Raw genomic sequence first — 14,055 nt, 5'->3', positions numbered from 1 at the left:
GTTTCATTTAAAGAAAAGAATTCAGTGAGCTTAGTTTGTAATTTTCTTAGTGATTAGAAATTCAAGATCAGAGTAGGTGACCAGGAACAGACTGTTCTTACATTTACCTGATGAATAGAATCACAGATAAGAAATCACAAATCACTAGTAGAAAAATCGTCATGTGCTTCTCTTCAAGTGCGGCTCATTTAGTAAATTGGCAGCACTTGAGAGCACTAAAAAAAAGAAAAAAATACATTTTTACAAGTGCGGGCCATTATAAAAAATTGGCAGCACTTGAGTTCAAGTGTGGGCTTTAAACTCAAGTGCGGGCTCATTTCCCAAACGACCCGCACAAAATATTTCTTTCGAAAAAAAAAATTGCGCTCAGAAGTCTGAACCTCTATTTCACTCTCTCCTTCCTCCCTTCTTCTCTACTTTTCGTTTTTAGGTCACTTCTTCAATTTTACTCACATTACTCAGAAAATTCACCGAAATACCACCGAGGACCACCTGTCTGTCGCGTCTCTCTCCACCGAGGACCCACAATTCCGGTGGGTGGCTACACGTCGTCTGCCACTCTCCTCTGTGCGCCGTATTAGGATTTCGTGCTTCCCCTTTTTGTTCTTCAGGTATGGTTAACTCTTCTTACTCAAGTCAAATTTTTGGATGAATTCCACTTCTATGCAACCGATTACATCATAATACTTACCTGTTGAATTGGTAATTTCAGCAATTGATTGATTGTTTTTAGATAATTTTGTCTTTTGATCAATTTTGATTTGTTTTGTGGTGGGTAGTTGGGAATCAATGGAAAATATTATTAATTTCTTTGATTTGTTGGCAATTTGGGTACAACTTCGTTTATCTATGTGATTGAATTACTTGTTGTGGATGATTTTTGGGGGCCTAAGGTGATGCACAAAAAAGTGACTGTCAAAATAAAGGTCAAAATCAGATTATACGAGATGAACTTGAAATTTGTTAAGGATAATCAGAAGTTAAGGTATGCCTTATAGTTATTGGTAATCCACCTGTAAGCTTTGATAAGTTTTTGAAATCACTAAAAGCATTGGAAAATAAGTCTACCTATGAGTTTTGTTTGGGTGAAAGATAAGACTACTAAATCAGTCTGTCTAACACATTCATAGGCTTGGACACTGCCGAATCATAAATTTCTTGATTCAATATTAAATTCTCATTAGAATTTCCCAGGAAAAAGTAGTATAAACTCAGTTGAGCCAAAATAAAATACCAACATTATATGCTTAATCAACTATGCTAATCAAGGATTTAGGACCGCATCATCGTATTTTAGATCATCTAAACATCATAAGACAATTATACCAAAATTTAAGGGAAAATAAAATTCAGAAAACTACAAGCAAACAAATTATCACATAGTACAGTCTTAAAGAGAAATTGAAAGCTATGTCCATTCCTGTGCACTCATTAGCATGTCGATGAAGTGAGGTAAATAATAAGGCTGCAACCAATTCTACTAAAGCTTAGAAAACAGGAAAAGATTAAAAGGAAGCTAATCCATTTTAGATCTCTTTAGCCTTGTCCTTAAGTCCTAATAATAAGGCCGGTATGAATGATAGAATTGAAGGATCTCTTTTAGCCTTGTACTTAAGACTCGAGTCCTAATTATAATTGTTTTGTGAAACTAAATAAATTTCAGTCCTAATTGTATATTGATTACTGAAACAATAAGAATCATATCCATCAAATTTCCTTTCTAATAGTTGATCTATAATACGGATAAATAAACTGAACTTTAGGGAGTTAATCAGATACGTTTGCTGCATTTTTGAACCACAATGCGGCAAATAAAATGTAATTTTCAGCATAAGTGTAATAGTGAGGCAAATGAGGTGCGGTAATTCACCATTATTCTACTAGTGTTCATATGCGCTATTTTATTTACATCCACCACTTGTAAGCGCTATACTAGCGTTCAATGACATTTCGCTGATCTATAAAAAATGTCCAACCTTTGATTGGTGAACAGCCATGTTATGGCCTTTATTTATTTTTGTAAGAAAAATATTAAGCATGATATGGTGATTAGGTTTTTCATTTTGAAATCACACAATATTCATCTATCGAGAGGTTAAAAGTAGAAAATGATCCAAAAAAATCCAATTGTTATTTTTCTCACTTTTCTGTTCTCTCTTTTGCTTGCTTCAATTCATATTCTGATGCCATGTCATTCTATGCCCTTAATATTTATAAAGTGCTTTATGATTGGACTAGAGACTTATACACAACCTTACCTCTTATGTCCTGAGATGAAATTTCTGGAGTATTGTTTCTGGTTTTGTCCTGAAATCATACAAGGTTGAAATGACGAATGTAACTATAGTTTCATGTAGGTTGGCATGGTTGTTTTTACAAAAAAGAAAGCTCATTATGGTTTACTAGCTATTATGGTTGTTTTTACAGAAAAATAAAGCTCTTAAATCTGTTACAAAGTTACGTAATGATGTTTTAAAGAACTTTTTCCTCCTTGTATGATCAGTTCACAGGAGGCTTCGGTGTGGAAACTATGAGAGCATTCGTTCACTTGAGAGACAAGGCAAGAACATGTTATGTATTCAGAACCGGCAACAGAATCGCCAACAATCTGTACAGCTGCTAAACCAAATAGAAGTAACAGAACCACCACTGCATGGCAACCGCTATCAGTCCGGGGCAGACCTGAGTGAGACTGCAGTAATCAACTTCGCCAAATGAAGTTGACCTGGTTTGACCAGGAACCAACCTAGAGTTCTAATTGAAACCCCAATCCAACAGAACCAGCAATGTCCAATGTGTGAACTGAGGCAACATTGTAACAAGCGTAACAGAAACAAGCAGCCTGTAAACCCACCACCATGCCTGCATCCTCGAACAAAAACCTAAGACTAGCCATGCGAAAAATGGCTCATCCACGGGGTTAAAATGTAAGTCTTAGAAGTTTGTCTTAATTTACAACTATCCTACTTTGATCTGCCAATATTTATTGTGTTTTGGTTTAATTGTGCTCATATGCAAAGGTTAATGCAAGTAATTAATGACATTAGTTTCGTCAAACTTAACTTGCATTATGTTCTGCATTTTATTTTGTACCAGGCTGTTAAATATGTAGAGTGTGACACGTACATCATTCAATGATGAGGAGAAGAAGTAGGCAAAGGTCTTGATCTTGCAATTTGAACAATGCAGCCTATAAGCTGAAGTTGAAAGAATATAAACAAGCAGGGAAACTTTGCACCAAAATAAAGACATTTCCTACACCATAATTAACTATAAATCTTATATGCTCTTCACCTTTGATTAATTTATTGTGGAAATTGTAGGTGTTGGAAATGGATGTCATGAATGTCAAAGCGCTCTATAGAAGGGCACAAGCGTATATGAACTCAACAAATCTTGACTTAGTAGAGTTTAACATTAAGAAGACACTGGAAATTGACCCTGACAACAGGTATATTTGAACTTCATATGATATTTCTAACTTCTAAACAAATGAAAACAATTATTAAGGAATATATAACTAGATGTGAACAGTGAGAATGTACAAAAAAGTGTTCAAAGTACTTGAGGACCGAATAAGTAACCTTTACATGAAATTTGTTAGTTTACGTTTTGGTTGTTGTTAAATTTTAATGTTTTTTCTTTGATCTTTGATACTTATTTAAGTTCATTAGTTGAAAGTTGGGAGTGAATCAAAGTCATTTCAGTCAAAATATGACCTATAATGATCAAAGGAGCCTTAACTGTGCGTAACTTGACCAAAGTAGGTGAGAACGAGTCATAAAAAAATTAAAATGAGTCTAATAAAAATGTAAAGGGTTTAAAATACTTATTTAAGTTTATTAATTGAAAGTTAGGACCGAAATAAGCCATTTTAGTCAATAGTGACCTTAATGACCAAAAGAGCCTTAAATAAGCATAGCTTGACCAAAGTAGGTGAGAATGAGTCTTTTAAACATAAAGTTAAGTATATTAAACATGTAAAGGGTTCAAAATACTTATTTAAGTTCATTAGTTAATAGTTGGGATCAAAATAAGCCATTTTATTCAAAATGTGACCTATAATGATAAAACGAGCCTTAAATGTGCATAACTTGACAAAAGTAGGTGAGTATGAGTCTTAGAAACATTAAAATATGTCTAATAAAAATGTAAAAGGGTTTAAAATACTTATTTAGGTTCATTAGTTGATAGTTGGGACCGAAATAAGCAATTTTAGTCCACATGTGAACTATAATTATCAAACGAGCCTTAAATGTGCATAATTTGACCAAAGTGGGTGATAATGAGTCTAATGAAGGTAAAGCTAAGTGTATTCAACATGTAAAGGGTTTAAAATACTTATTTAAGTTCATTAGTTGAAAGTTAGGAGCGAAATAAGCCATTTTAGTCAAAATTTGAACTATAATGAACAAACGAGCCTTAAATGTGCATAACATGACCAATGTAGGTGAGAATGAGTGTTTGAAACATAAAAATAGGTATATTAAACATCCAAAAGGTTTAAAATACTTATTTAGGTTCATTGGTTGAAAGTTAGGAGAGAAATAAGCCATTTTTATTATTATAAGGTTCATTATTTCATTGTTGTGAGCAAATTATGTCTTACTTTAATGTACCATACAATATTTATAATATAACTAACATGTTTTTTTTTCTCGATGATCGATCTTCTTTAGGTATTCAACAATCCGAGGGAGCAACCTTTTACCATTGAGTAGATAAATGAAGTTCGAAAAAAGTTGGAAAAGTTCATTACCATTTATTGTCTTTGATATTTTCTTGTAGTGAATCTTAGATTATGGATGCTAGTTTTTCATAGGAATGTAATGTAATCAATTTTTATATTTATCATTATATACTATTCAATTTATTTACCTATATAAGTGGATACTTTTTTATGTGATGTAGGGAGGTTAACTAGTGGGCGTGGTCTAATTGTATAATATATGTAGCAGGGATATCAGTTATATAACAAATATCTAGATCAATTGCGGCTCATTTATATATCAAGTGCGGCTCTTTTATATGCTTGCGCTGCCCATTTTTATGTCAAGTGCGGGCTAATTTTCAAAATTGACAGCACAAAATTTGTCAAGTGCGGGCTTATTTTCAAAATTGGTAGCACAAACTTTGTCAAGTGCGGGCTCATATTGCAAAATTGGCAGCACCAAGTTTGTCAAGCGCGGGCTTATTTTGTAAATTGGCAGCACTTGAAATATCAAGTGCTGCCAATATTTTGGCAGCACTTGAGAAACATCAAGTGCGGGCAAGCCATGTGCTGCACATGTAAAAGCCCGCACTTAACCCCTTAAAATGAGCCCGCACTTGAGCTTTTTTCTTCTAGTGAATTATATTTTCTTGCTTGCCCCTTAATTATCCCGTAGAAAAGTACAAGGTCATATTCACAACGGTGGTGCTACAAGCTTGCTAATCAGAGAGCTGATTTTGATTGTTTTTCAACCTTATTTGGTTTGTTGCATTTCAGTTGCTACAGGTGATAAGTAGATAAGTAGATAAGAACATTAAAACACGAATATTGTGGCACAAGTGATCTCGTGGTCGTGGCACATGTGATCTGTTAGTTTAAATTAACCAAGCATGTCTACTAACTTATTACGGAGGCACAAGTGATCTCGTGGTCGTGGCACATGTGATCTGTTAGTTTAAATTAACCAAGCATGTCTACTAACTTATTACGGAGTAATAAGTTAGTAGACATGCTTGGAAGTAATCAAAGAGTCCTAGGGCCAATTTATTGCAGCAAACAAGAAAGACGGCACCTGAGTTTAAGTTAAAAGGATACCAGATCAGTCCTGACCAGCTCAGTCCTGATCAGCTCAGTCCTGATCAGATCAGTCCTGCTCTGATCAGTCCTGCTCAGATCAATCCTGCTCAGATCAGTCCAGATCAGTCCTGCTCAGCTCAATCCTGATCAGCTCAGATCAGTTCTGAACAGTCCTGATCAGTTCACTTCTGATCAGTTCACTTCTGATCAGTTCACTTCTTCTCCTGTCCCTCAACGTTCACCACTATCTCCTTTCTCTCTCCTCTGGTATTTTTGTCGCCCCACAATAACGACTTTCATAAATTCAATTGCTTGATCGCCTTATCGCGGAGTAGATTGCAGATAATATTTGGTTAGCTACAGTTATGTTGAACTTTCCATGTAGAAAAAACTCCCTTCTTTGACCTGCGCTTAGCACATTTCTTCCCTACATTTGTTCATTTTCATGGGCGCATTCATGGTCATGAATTGATATGTTTATAGTGTTTTCTATTTAAGTTGATTACTTCATCTACTATATTTTTTAGATTTTAAATTCCTGATAATGTTGTTGTCCTTATATTTTGACCGTAATTTATCAACATTATCAGGTTTCGCCGACCACACCGGTTCAAGGTTTCCTGTGATTCTTTAGCGTTGTTCGTAGGTTCGTGCATCGGTTCGTGCATTGCTACACCGGTTCAAAGGTTTCCTGCGAGTCTTTAGCGTTGTTTGTAGGTTCGTGCATCGGTTCGTGTGTTGCATCTGCTCTTTGATACTAGAGGTATGTATACCATAAACTCCGTTTTAGGTTTTTTATTGGAAATTTGTTATTTGATTCGGTTCATTGTTTGTTTTGTCCTACTTGAAACTTATAATTAGGTAGAGAATTGTTCTTAGAAGTAGTTGAGCGGAAGTAGGAGTTGTATTACTGTAAAGCCCTAGCTTTCCTCTCACCTGTAGATACAATAAACACAGCAGCAACACCCAAATAACAAGGCCAAACAACATAACCAAGAACATAATAATTTGAAGAAGGGAACTGAATGGTTACAAGGAATGGTAGCTTTCGACCTTCCTAAGAAGGATTCTATGACCTACGTATACTGCATTTCGAAACAATTGATAAATAATGGTGAGCATCTTTGAGATACAGCAAGATCAATACTTATTATAAGTTTATAACTACAAAAAAGCTTTAGCATAAACATCAACTTGATAAACAAGATCAGTTTAAGGATACCAATTTGAACAATTTACATTGTTAATAACATATAATCTGACAGTGAATCAAGTTGAACTAAGGTTCAATCATACAAAACCAACTGAATTAGCAAAAACTTTAGAGATTAGTTACCTTGATGTCATATTCAATAGTGTATTTACTAAGGAGGTCAGCCCTAAGTTGTAAGTGCATTCTTCTTCTCCACCTCGACCTGAAGCTTGCCCTCTAGAATGGAAACAGCCTGCTTAGCCTCAACCTCTACCAGTTGAGCCGCTCTGGACCACCCGGCCTTTTGAGCAGACAATTCAGCACTTGCTTTTGCAACATCAACCTCTTTTTGGTTCTCAAATATCTTAACCTCACTCCTTATTTTGACCTCTTCCTTTTTGCCTTATATGATCTTGGTTTCTGCATCAATTGTTGCTGCATTTTGTGCTATTTGTCCTTGCCTTAGCTTTGCTCCTGTCTCAGCTTGAGCATTTTGGAACATTCCAGAATTGTTCATCATGTAGTCCCTTAGTACAACATAGTTTCGATCAAGGACCTTCAGAAGGGTAGAACAGACTGTCTTCACAAGTGGGGCAGCATGCTATAGACCACTGCAATAGTTTTCATGGAACCACCAGACCCACTTCCGCCTTCCAAGTTGGCCCCACCTGCAGACGCTGATGACCAAATACTTATCTTTGGCTGCAAACCTTGTACAGCTTGAGCATTAACCCTCCCCATTTCTTGGGACATTCCAGAGTTAATCATCATGTAGTCCATTAATGCAGCATAGTTTAGGCCCTTAAGAAGGGTACTAAGGTGATATCATTGTGCATGAGCAAGGGCCACAATTCCCTTAGACTCTTTCTTCTTCACATAGAGTACTGCCTCAGCTTGCTTCTGCTTCTTGTACAGACTTGCATCTGCTTCTCTTTGGTTGTTGTCACGCCTACGCTTACCACTATTTTGAACAGGCATATTCTAACAATACATTCACACACAGTGAGGATCCCCATAACACCACATTATCATCAAAACCAGTAAAAATCACAGATTCAACATGCAAAGAAAAGTTACTCAAACCTAATAGGGAAACCCCAGTTCACAGTAACTAAACTAAACACTAATTTGATTTACCTGATATCTTGACTGGTTTGGAGAATTACTGTTTTATATGCCGCTCCTTACTGGAGGATGATCTTGGAGATTCTTCAAAGAACTGTAAAATGTTTATAGATACCTGGGACAGTTTAAATGTCGAGTTGGTTTTTGTCTCGGCCATCTTCCTTCCCCCTTTGTTTAATAATAACAGTGATAGGCATTGATATTAGTTTCCATTTCTTGCAGTACGGAGCTGGATCTTAATTTGACAAAAGCTGCAGGGGTACATTTACTTTGAAGTTTTAGCATACTACAGTACGTAGTCTATCTAACTTTTCAGTATTCTGGTTTAGTATTATCATAATAAGGTATTATGTTGATATTAGCATACAACAACGTACGTATTCTATCTAACTTTTCAGTATTCTGATTTAGTATTATCACAATAGATTTAGTATTATCATAATAAGGTATTATGTTGATATTAGTTGAAACACGAGTTTGGTGTTAGGTCTGGGTTGTTAACAAACTATTGCTTCTGTCAGTTAATTTATGATGCTCCTTCTGTAACTCGTAAAGAAAACACAATGTTAAATGCCAATCCAAGACAGCAGCGACTCCGACTTACTCTCCTGATAAAAGCTCATTCGAACTCTGACCATGAGTGAGAGATAAGTCTGAAATCAACTACTATAAAGAGTTTTAGTTGCGCATAGAAATTGCTCATAGTAATAGCTTGTTTTCTGTTTGATTGACTTCTATAGTCTGTTTCGTTTTTGGTCTGTTCACTTATCTTTATATAGCAACTCCATACTAGCTATATGAACAGGCTATCTGATTTCTTGTTGCTCAATACAGAAGTTTCTTGGATCTTTCTATCTGTCTTGTTTACTGTTGTGATGGGTAGTTTTGTCAATTTCTTGAATTTTAGTGGAGAAGGGAATGATTCAGTGTGATTGTGTACCTTTATTCAGCTTAATCTGATCATTTTGATGGGTAGTTTTTCCCTGTGAGTTTGTTTATTTCTTTTTGAAGGGATATGTTTGATCAAAGTTTCGATCTTTTTTGGGAGAATCGAGTTTATGTTGTATACAGAAACTGGCTTCCAGTAGTGCTTCTAAAGGGTGATAGTTTTGTAATTGGATCTGTTTTTAGCTAGTTAAATAAGTTACTCTTATGTTCAAAAAGATGTTTGCTTGGCGAATTTTATGATGTCAAGTGAGAACATGTCGAATCCAAGTTTTTCTTTATTTGACTAACAGTCAGGGTATTGGAACATGATTATGGGTGGTATGGATATGACTGCTCAAAGTGTTGAAGTTACCAAATTTGAGAACATTGCCAGTGTTATTTTCCTAGAAACATGCCTATGTTGTGCTCTTGTGCCTTGGTAGCTAAGTTAGTCGGGTAATTAGGACATGTGTATGAGCATCATGAATATAGGTAAAATTTATGGAGAATGGCAGAGGTTAGATCCCTGTATTAGACGTTGGTGCTCTTGTCTAAATTGAAGAATCATTTTGTCAGCTGGCTAGGATTATCACTTATCAGACATGGTAATGTGTGGTGTTATCTTAGGCATGCAGAACTGTTTAAGTATGAGGAAATTGGCGGAGTTGGACCTCTAATACACTATGTCTGTGTTGGACACTGGTGCCTAACTCAGACTGAAGATACATTTTTCACAAATTATCATGATTATCGAACAAGGGCATAATGTATGCCGATTCTTTACTGAATTGGATCTCCAGATACATGCTGGTGTCAGCATTGGCACCCTATTCCAGATTGGAACGTTATTGTAAGATTATTAAGGATTTTCAGGCAAGGGTGTGAACATTGGAGTCAGAGAGTCATAAATTGGGCCACCCTTTTGTTACTTCACGATATTCTATATATCATTGCTTATGTTACTTAGATAAGGCTAAAGGTCTTTCGACCTTTTTGAGGTCTCATGTCTTTGGCATCTACAGTTGGACATGGTGATTTTAGTAATAGCAAGATTTTCTTTAGTCTTTCTGCTATAGTTTCACGAACGCAGGGGTTTAGATAAAGACTTGATGTTGTAGATTTCGTGATCAACTGAATTCTGAGAGATATTCTCAATGCATATGGAGTCTGATAAATTTAGTATCAAACTATCAGCATATGCCTGCAAATTTTTGTGCTATATTTTTATTCCATTTTATTAATCACTTGACAAATGCGAAGCTTAAGCATGTAAACAACCTAAAGCTGACAGACACATGATGAGAGTTCTATTTGAGATGATTTTCTTTATGTTTGTGTCACAAACGGTCATCTTTACTTCTTTATTTTTATATTTCAGATTCCATGCCATGTTCATCAGGAAGGGATCTGACACCTGCGGAGGTTTGCCTTCTCCCGTAAAATTGCCATTACTACCGATTCTACTTTTACTATTGTGTTATATCGTCTTTGGTTATTGAATCAGCTGACATTTGAAAATTCCACAACGATGACAATGCATACTGAAAGATCCCAAAGTTGTTAAACTAATGAAAACTAATCTAGGCATCAACCATTTAAAAATAAATAATATCAAATTAATAATCATATCCTATACTAGAATATAGCACAGATAATAGAGTACTCATTAAGCATATTCTATAAACCAAAAGATAATGTAAACCTGGCATTTAGAACACAAAACTCAGAAATTAGAGGAGTCAGTCAAAAGAAGCTTAATAATTGGTAGGTAAAACCTTTTTTGGTAAAGATTTTGATGCTGAGTAATTAGCTACAGTTTCAGTTTCCACCTCTCTCACTCGAGATATCTCTAACTCATCATCATCATCATCATCCCAGTCATGGTCTTCTTTAGGTACTTAGTCTTAATAATCTTGTTTAGCATTGGAATTCTCTTTTCCTTTTCCACGAATCTTATTCTTATCCAAAGTAGTTGAACAATGTCATTTGACATGAGGTCTTCATATTTAGGCATTCCTTTCTATGGGCATGGACTTTACTTTCTCATATGGGCTTATTTGAGCTTTTTGTTTCAGTTCTTCGCCATTTTCAACTAAATTCAGTAAACAGAAACAAATGAGTTAAAAAGATTAGTCGAAGGGATAATAATTAAGAAAGAGAACAGAGTTGTAAACAATCATATTGCATGCAGCAAAACAGAATATTCAGAATAAAACAATGTCGTGAACTAATAAAGAAAACATATAACAATTGAGCCAGCCTGCAGATACCTTTTCGAACTGTAAGATGCCAATTTAGATGAAGAAAACTCAGGAAATGACCCTAAATTATAATGATATAAAGACCTGAAAAACGGAGTAGCTAAAAGTCCATATATTGAATATCTAGAGTTTTCAACGTTCTTAAAAAAGTTAGTATTGTTGTTAAATGTTAACAGACCAATTCAAAATCCAGGCATATATGTTACATGGCTGATTAAGAACACCACTGAAAAGAATTGTAACAGGACTTTTACATTAGAAAAGACGTATTGCTAGTGCTGTTTACAGTCACTTCTATAGCCACCTTTGCATATTCATGTCGCAGATTTCACTCGCCCTCCACTTCATTTGATTTCAATTTATCTAAAGTTTAAAATAGTCAATTCCCATTTGCTTCTGTTGTTATCTCCATGGTTCAGTTATATGTTGACTACTAAGTATTGAATAGCCTAGTGAGCTGTAGTAACTAGTGATAATTTAACAAGCATACTGTTCTGCTCAGGCTGGCTTGCTGCATGTTGTGCAGTTTCTTTTTCAGCTTGTTGTTGTGCAGTTCTTTTGTGCAAGCCTTGTGCTGTTCAGTTTGGTTCTGCTGTGTAGCTTGTTTGGCTGGTGTCTTTTTTTTTTTTTGGTTTTCAAATGGGCAAGCCTGCTAATTAAAGAAAGTCACAGTTTAAGCGTTTACACAGCAAGTTAATGGACATCAGTTTGGCTGGTGTCTTTGTAGAATGTTTTAGTGTTTTTTTTTTGCTTGGGTGCGGGCTGTGCTCCCTTAGCTTTTGTTTCTCTTGTTATTTTGTGTTGGTTGTTGTTTGGGTTTCTACCTTATTATCTATATATATATATATATATATATATATATATATATATATATATATATATATATATATATATATATATATATATATATATATATATATTCGTTGTTCATGTCTATATTTCTAATAGTCATGCATTTTCCCCTTGATTTATGGAATGTTCATCATACTTCATATATATTTGAAATTAAATTTTCTTTGCAGATTATTGATGATTCAAGTGGTAACAGTAAAATGTAGATCAAGAGATGAACAAGTTATCTTGAAGCTAAGCTAGCATAAAGATAGGTTTACTTGGTAATTAGTTTGTTCGTAGCTTGTTTTTATTTAGTTTTGGATTATCTCGTAGAAAAAATGATAATGATAGTTAGAATGTTATTTTTATTTTAAAATATCGCTTTTATTTCAGTTTGACTAGACTCTGCGAATTAATTTAATGTATGGATGATTTTTATAACTTTTTCTAAATTTACTACGTTATCGCTAAGATATACTACCTCCGTTCCTTAATGTTCTTTACGCTTTGAAATATGTGTCCAAAGTATGAAAACTTGTAGCGTGAATTCTCATTGTTATATACATCAAAATATTTCATGTAAGATCTTATTAGATTGGTCTTGTTATGTATTTTCAAAATATAAAATTTTTATATTTTTTTCACATACGAAAATAGATATATAAGCGGTTAAATATTGCATTGGAGTTCGTGCAAATAGTAACCGTAAAGAACATTAAGGAACGGAGGTAGTATATGAATCATAGCATTACGTTTATATATATTGCTTTAAGATAATGTACGTAGTAAGTTAATACTTGTATTTGATTATGATTATCTATGGTCGATATATATTTTTATAGATAATTTATGATTTTAGTTTAATTGATGTATATATATATATATATATATATATATATATATATATATATATATATATATATATATATATATATATATATATATATATATATATATATATATATATATATATACATATATATGAAAAAAATATGATGCAAATTGTGACGCTCCAAAGTGTCTAAAGTATTATGTATATATGAAAAATTATAAGATGCAAATTGTGACGCTTCAAAGGGTCTAAATTATTTTGGAGGGAATGAGGAGAACTCGCACGAAAGTAAACGTATAGGGACTCTAATAAGAGTCTATATATTTCGGGTGTCTAAAGCGTCTCTATATGGTTTATAGTGGCGGAGAAATGTGTCTATAAGGGCGCAAATAGTGACGCTTTTTACAGTCTAAATATTGCGACTATCTATAGAGTCCCTATATCCCAAATAGCGGTGGCGAAATACATCGATATTTTGCAAATTGTGACGCTCTAAAGCGTCGGTAAATAGAGGCAATGAAAATAGCGACCCTCTCCCAAAGCGTCACTATGTGAAATTGCGACACTCTTTACCGTCGCAATTTGTCCCAAAAAGCGTCACAATGTGTCGCGTTTCTTTGTAGTGAAGCCATGGTGTATGTGACCTGTTTTGCGAGGGTCTCACGAGCCCCCGAGTGATAACATTTGACTTAAGGGTCATCACCTGAAGTGTTTAACACATTCCTCACGTGACATTGGAATTTGTTAAGTATAGAAACTCCCTCACTTTGTCATTAAAAGTATCTACACATGTTTTTTAAATCAAAGCTATAAAGTGTAACTAGGCCTGGCCAAGCCCAATCACGAGGCAAAAATGTTTTCAAAGATTCTCATTTTCAGGGTTAGCTAAACGAGAAAACCCCCTTGTTTTTATAGGACGTAAAACGAAGGAAAATCCAGCACATCACTCTTTTTTGGAAAAGCGGAAAACCAATTTTTTGATTCTTGAAAAGAGAAACGGTCCTTTGATTTTTGGAAAAGGAAAACCATCATTTGATTTTTGGAAAAGGGAAAGCATCCTTTGATTTTTGGAAAAGGGAAACCATCCTTTAATTTT

At 34.6% G+C, this 14,055-nt stretch overlaps 1 long non-coding RNA gene across 1 annotated transcript; it reads left to right on the top strand.

The window, feature by feature from the left end:
- The first annotated feature begins 326 nt into the window (after nucleotides 1–326).
- On the top strand, nucleotides 327–4,886 carry LOC110792314 (uncharacterized). Its single transcript, XR_002534354.2, has 4 exons — nucleotides 327–611; nucleotides 2,504–2,927; nucleotides 3,097–3,451; nucleotides 4,680–4,886. It is a non-coding gene; the product is annotated as an uncharacterized lncRNA (long non-coding RNA).
- Nucleotides 4,887–14,055: the final 9,169 nt, after the last annotated feature.

This window comes from Spinacia oleracea, chromosome 6 (genome assembly GCF_020520425.1).
Source record: "Spinacia oleracea cultivar Varoflay chromosome 6, BTI_SOV_V1, whole genome shotgun sequence".
NCBI lineage: Eukaryota > Viridiplantae > Streptophyta > Magnoliopsida > Caryophyllales > Amaranthaceae > Spinacia > Spinacia oleracea.
The sequence above is the reverse complement of the archived record's forward strand: the minus strand, read 5'-3'. Positions and strand labels throughout refer to the sequence as shown.